This window comes from Fringilla coelebs (genome assembly GCF_963513975.1).
Source record: "Fringilla coelebs genome assembly, chromosome: 12".
Classification (NCBI taxonomy): Eukaryota; Metazoa; Chordata; class Aves; order Passeriformes; family Fringillidae; genus Fringilla; species Fringilla coelebs.
Genome location: NC_140038.1, coordinates 22,440,832 through 22,447,026, shown reverse-complemented (window position 1 = coordinate 22,447,026; position 6,195 = coordinate 22,440,832). Strand labels below are relative to the sequence as shown.

Sequence of the window (6,195 nt, the reverse complement as noted above, 5' to 3'; positions counted from 1 at the left end):
GCAAAAGTCAAACAAGGTTAGAACCCTACAACACACACACGCAGGAAAACACACTTCCTTCGGCTTACACACAAACCCACCCTCTCTCACACCTCAGCCGCTCCGCTAACCCCCGGCACGCCTTCCCGCCGCTCCTCGGGAACGTGGTTCACGGGAGCCTCCAAAACATCCTCCTGCCTGACGAAAACCCCGGTCCCTGGACGGTCCGTGCCCAAACTTTGGCGATGAACGTCGCCTCGCGGACCGGCCGGGACCGAGGGAAAAAAAACCCAGCCGGGGGGAAAAAAAAAAAACCCCCCCGGCTGGGGATTTTTTATTCTAAATTTTAAAATGAGTTGAAAAACCTGAAAAGCAAAGGTCATACACACAAGGTTTAATCCAGTCCACATGCACTCACACATGCAAACATTAGCAGACGCAAACAGACATGCTCAAATGCTCTTCCGACCTACACGCTCGCTGCGGCCCTTACTGGAGACGGTGAAGAACGTGCTTCGACGCGTCTTCTGGCTGCCGCTCCTTGGTGCCGGATGGCAGATTCTGGGGAAATCGGTGTCCTCGGGACCTGTGAGATGACAGAAAGCAATCAATGAGCGGCAGTCTGACGGCTGAGACTTGTCCCCCCTGTGGCCCGATAAATTTTCTACCCAAAATCCCATAGAGGACAGAGAGTAAAGTTTTTATAGCTGTTCTACCTAACTGACTACATGCCAGGGCAGGGCAGCTCTGATCATAAGTGGTACAACATAAGTACGCACAATATAGGCGGCGCATACAGTGGAAGCATATGGTGTAAGTACACAAAATATAAAGCGGCACATACAGTGGAAGCATACAGTGTAAGTAGACAAAATATAAGGCAGCGCAGTTACCTACGGTGTAAGTACACCAAATATAGGGCAGCACATACAGTAGAAACATACAGCGTAAGTACACAAAATATAAGGCGGCACATACAGTGGAAGCATACAGCGTAAGTACACAAAATATAAGGCGGCACATACAGTGGAAGCATACAGCATAAGTACACAAAATATAAGGCGGCACATACAGTGGAAGCATACAGCATAAGTACACAAAATATAAGGCGGCACATACAGTGGAAGCATACAGTGTAAGTACACAAAATATAAGGCGGCACAGTTACCTACAGTGTAAGTACACAAAATATAAGGCGGCACAATTACCTACAGTGTAAGTACACAAAATATAAGGCGGCACATACAGTGGAAGCATACAGTGTAAGTACACAAAATATAAGGCGGGGCAACTACAGTGTAAGTACACAAAATATAAGGCGGCACAATTACCTACAGTGTAAGTACAATAGAAACCAACACAGGTACATGCAATATAAGAAGGAAGAAGAGACTGCCGGGTGACTGCGGCTATAGCTCCGGCCCCGAAGGCGAGCTCCTCGGGGGAAAGATCCGTGACGATGTCGGGTCGAAGGAGGCCGATGACGCGAAGGTCACGAGCGTGCGGACGTCGGTCGGAACTGCCCTGCCCGGCAAAGGCTCCGCTGAGGCTGAGGACAAACCCTCTCCCTTTACCTCCGGACGGCCTAGCCCGCTACAGACCTCTCTGCTAGTCTGACATCAGATTTCCCCCCGTTATGGCAAAGGTTTTTCCCCTCCCCCCGACCGCTGGCCCCGACACTTAGCTTTTGGAAGACGAGAGGACGAAATCCATCGGCGGTCGGATGTGGACGTTGAGAGGTTCTCCGCGTGTGCTTCGGTGCTGCCGTTTCCAAACTTTGGCTACAAACTTCCTCGGGGTACCGAAGGCAAAACGGAAAATGTGATTATTGCCCATGAAAAGAGTTATCCCCGGGACTCCTCTGCACTGCTGCCCCGGCTCACCTCGAATCTTGATTTGACTCGGGAGGCTTCCCGGAAGATCCCTGCAAAGAGAAAAGGTACACGCTCGGCATGCTGCTGCATAATATTCACTTATGAGTCGACCTGCCTAAACACCGACTCACCTGCTCTCCTCTGTTCCTTGGTAGGCCTAGGGCAGTGACAGCACCTGCAAAGAAGCAAAGTAGAAAAGCATGCTGAGATACTGGGAAAAAAAAACCTCCCTAATCTGACGAGTGTGCCACACCTATACCTTAAGCTTGCACCCACCTGGCATGGGCTTGCTCCGCCCAGATGGATTGCAAGTGGACCACCTAAAACGAAAAAAACAATAGATGCTTAGAGCTGCACCAGAAAGTGAAACGTCAGCAATAACAACTGCTTCTGTACGCTACTCAATGCTCACCTTGCCCATACAGCCTTAACTGCTGCTCTCTGCCTTGACTTCCTAAAAAGAAAGACAAAGAACAGTGCTGTAACAGAGTCACACTTGACACTCCCCCTGCAGAGACAAACACTGACTGACCTGCTAAGGGGAATCCCCATAGCAAGGATGGGGCGGTCTGCCCAGGACTTTATCCATCTGCATCTGAATGACAGTTAAGACAAAAGTCAAAGGGGTGCAGGACAACTTAAGAGCTCCAGATATCTTGGGTCCATCTAGAAAACCCATCTAGAGGCCAACTACACCCCACATTACAAACTGAAAGTCCCCAGGATTTTTTCTACTGCACCGGCTATGGGGCAGGGCAGAGCAGCTCCGGCACAAACCTGTGCAGACACCCGTGACACAGGACAGGACAAACAACGGGCACACAAGAGGGACAGAAAGCACTTGGCAAGGAAAATGACTGCAGAGACTGAGAGAATGCAAAATGAGATGGCAGAGGTGAGAATGACAGCAAGCTGATGGGGCTCAGAGAACCCTGGAGGAAGGAGATGCTAACTGAATGATTTATTCCAAGAACTGCAAAGATGCATTTCTGAGAATGCTACGGTCAGAATCCTCTACCTGACCTCACATTCTAACAAGTCCTAATCCGCCATAATGGATCCTTGCGGAGCGCAGCTGTCCGTACAGCTCAGAACAAGACCTGAGAAGACATCTGACCGGATGCTTCTGAAGAGAGAAGTGACTCTGATGCCTGCCTGCATTGACAAGTCACAAGTTCTATGGCATTGGTGCCAGACTACAGTATGCAGAGATCAGAGATGCTAAGAATGATGCAAAGGTATCTGAAAGGCCCCTCAAGGGCCTAAGGTAAAAGACACGAGACACCCAAACAACACAGAATGCACGATAGACAAGTGACACCAAACACCGGGACTGCTCTGCCCTGCGCACCTCAGCTCTGTCATCAAAAGTGAGACTTTCCTTTGAGGTGGCCTAAGGAGCCGCTTCATGGACACCTCCAGCTCCAAAGCCGACTTAAAAACCCCTCCCAGATGGTCCCAACCCACCACCCCACTTTCATCCCCTCTGTGGGTCTTAGCCCTCTACTTATCTCTCAGACATCTGGGGGTGCCAATCCGTGCCGGTTGCAAAAGAAGGTGACTGCGACATCTGGGGAGCTCCTGCTGGCACTTTGTTCAACATCCAGCTGGTTCATAGTCAGCTACATTAAAGAAAACCAAATATCAATGCATGATCTCAGCAGCACAGGGGCCAAAACCCAACAATTCTGATACTCACGGTTCTCATAAGAATGCCCCACTCCTTGGGCCCCACGCTTCAGGCTCTCTCGGAGGCTGACACCATTGTGGGAGGGTGCACCTGGGTTAAGGGGAGACAAGGTGACGTTGCATTGCTGAAACCTGAGTGGACCGTCGCTCCTTCTCCCTACTTCCCAGATTCACCTCATCTGCTCGGCTGTTGCCAAAGGCTACGGGGTGACAGCTTTAAAAAGGAAAGGCAGATGCTTCATCACTGAGTTCCATAATATCTCCAGAGGGCTCACAGGAGCGACAAACCCGGTGCGTCGGTCGGTTGATGTCCGGGCTTGGCATACTCCCAGGGGAGCACCTAATGCACACAAACAAGAACAGAGGCTTAGAGTCGCACCACCAAGGGAGACTTGAGCAACAACTGCTTCCGTACACTACTCAATGCTCACCTTGGCCACCTCACCTGGAGAGCTGATATCCAGCTTTACTTCCTAAAAAGAAAGACAAAACAGTGCTGTAACAGAATCAAAATTTACACTCCCCCTGCAGCAGAGGCAAACAGTGACTGACCTGTTCGGGGAAACCTCCCCTCCCGGGATTCGGCGCTCTGGCACAGATTTGATCCATCTGAATCTGAAAAAACAATTAGCACAAAAGTCAAAGTGTTGCAGGATAACTTAAGAGCTCCACACATCTTGTGGCCATCTAGGAATACCAACTCAAATCCAACTACACCCCACAATTACAAATTTCAAGTCCCCGCAACTTGGCCTTTTGCACCAAGCTATGCAGCAGGGCAGAGCAGCTCCGGCACAAACCTGTGCAGACACCCGTGACATAGGACAGGACGGGACAAACAACGGGGACACAACAGGGACAGAAATCTCTTGGCAAGGAAAAGGACTGCAAGGACTGAGAGAATGCAAACTGAGATGACCGAGGGTAGACCGATGGTGGGCTGATGAGGCTCAGAGAACCCTGGAAAAAGATGCTAGCTGGATGATTTACTCCAAGAACTGCAAAGATGGATGCCCCAGAATCCTACGGTCATAATCCTCTCTACTGTCAGAATTCTCTACCTGACCTCACATTCTTACAAGTCCTAATCTGCCATAATGGATCCTTGCAGAGCGCAGCTGTCCGTACAGCTCAGAACAAGACCTGAAAAGACATCTGACCGGATGCTTCTGAAGAGAGATGCGAGTCTGATGCCTGGCTGAGCTCCAGAGTCAAAAGTTCTATGGCGCTGATACCAGGCCAAGGAAGGCAGGGATCACAGATGCTAAGACTGATGCCAGGGCTGCTGATAGGCCCCTCAAAGGCCTAGGGTAAAAGACATGAGACACCCAGACAACACAGAACTCACGATTGACAAGTGACACGACACACAGTGGGACTGCTCTGCCCTGTGCACCTCAGCGTAGTGATCAAAAGTGATGCTTTCCTTTTACAGGGCCTAAGGGGCGGCTTCATGGACATCTCCATCTCCAAAGCCAAATGCAAGTTCCCTCCCGGTGGGTGCCTACCCAGCACCCCACTTTCATCCCCTCTGTGAGTCATAGCTCTCTACTTATCTCTCAGAGAGGTGGGCGTGCCGATCCGTGTCAGGTGAGAAAGAAAGCGGATGCGCCGTCTGGAAAGTCCCTTCGGACGCCAGGCTATTGTCTCTTAGCCTGTCAAGAGAATGCAAACCAAATATCAGTGCACAATGGTAGCAGTACAGCAGCCAAAACCTGACAATTTTGCTACTCACCCTTCTCCAAAGAATTCCCGGCTCCCTGGGCCGCACGCTTGTGGCTCGCTCGGAGGCTGTCGCCATTGTGGCAGCATGTACCTGGGTTAAGTGGAGAGAAGGTGATTGGGTATTGCTGAGACTTAAGTGGAATCTCACTCCTCCTCCCTACCTCCCCCACTCACCGCAACTCCTCGGCCGTTCCTGAGGGCTACCGGGAAGGGACCGTGGAACAGAAGATTTGAAGGCTTCACCTTCACAGACTCCTGTAATACTTCCACAGGGCTCACACGTGCAGGAAACCCGGTGCATCGGCCGATTGGTGACGGGGGCTGGACAGACTCAGAGTCAATTGCCTAAACCACACAAACAAGAATGGTTGTTTAGAGTTGCACCAGAAAAATGAGACTTGAGCAATAACAACTGCTTCTGTACGCTACTCAATGCTCACCTTGCCCATACAGCCTTGACTGCTGCTCTCTGCCTTGACTTCCTAAAAAGAAAGACAAAGAACAGTGCTGTAAACAGAGTCACACTTGACACTCCCCCTGCAGAGACAAACACTGACTGACCTGCTAAGGGGAATCCCCATAACAAGGATGAGGTGGTCTGCCCGGGACTTTATCCATCTGCATCTGAAAGAAAGGACAAAGGTCAAAGTGCTGCAGGATAACTTAGGAGCTCCACACATCTTGTGGCCATCTACAAATCCCATCTAGAGACCAACTACACCCCACATTACAAATTTCTAGTCCAAACAACTTGGCCTTTTGCACCAAGCAATGCAGCAGGGCAGAGCAGCTCCGGCACAAACCTGTGCAGACACCCGTGACACAGGACAGGACGTGACAAACAACGGGGACACAACAGGGACAGAAATCTCTTGGCAAGGAAAAGGACTGCAAGGACTGAGAGAATGCAAACTGAGATGACCGAGGG

General features: G+C 50.6%; 1 long non-coding RNA gene across 1 annotated transcript; it reads right to left on the bottom strand.

Moving 5' to 3' along the window:
• Window positions 1-1,718: 1,718 nt before the first annotated feature.
• Window positions 1,719-2,164, bottom strand: LOC311158506. The gene is made up of 4 exons (XR_014616462.1): window positions 2,130-2,164; window positions 1,985-2,028; window positions 1,863-1,903; window positions 1,719-1,767 (listed from the first exon to the last, which is right to left on the bottom strand). It is a non-coding gene; the product is annotated as an uncharacterized lncRNA (long non-coding RNA).
• Between the last annotated feature and the right edge of the window lie 4,031 nt (window positions 2,165-6,195).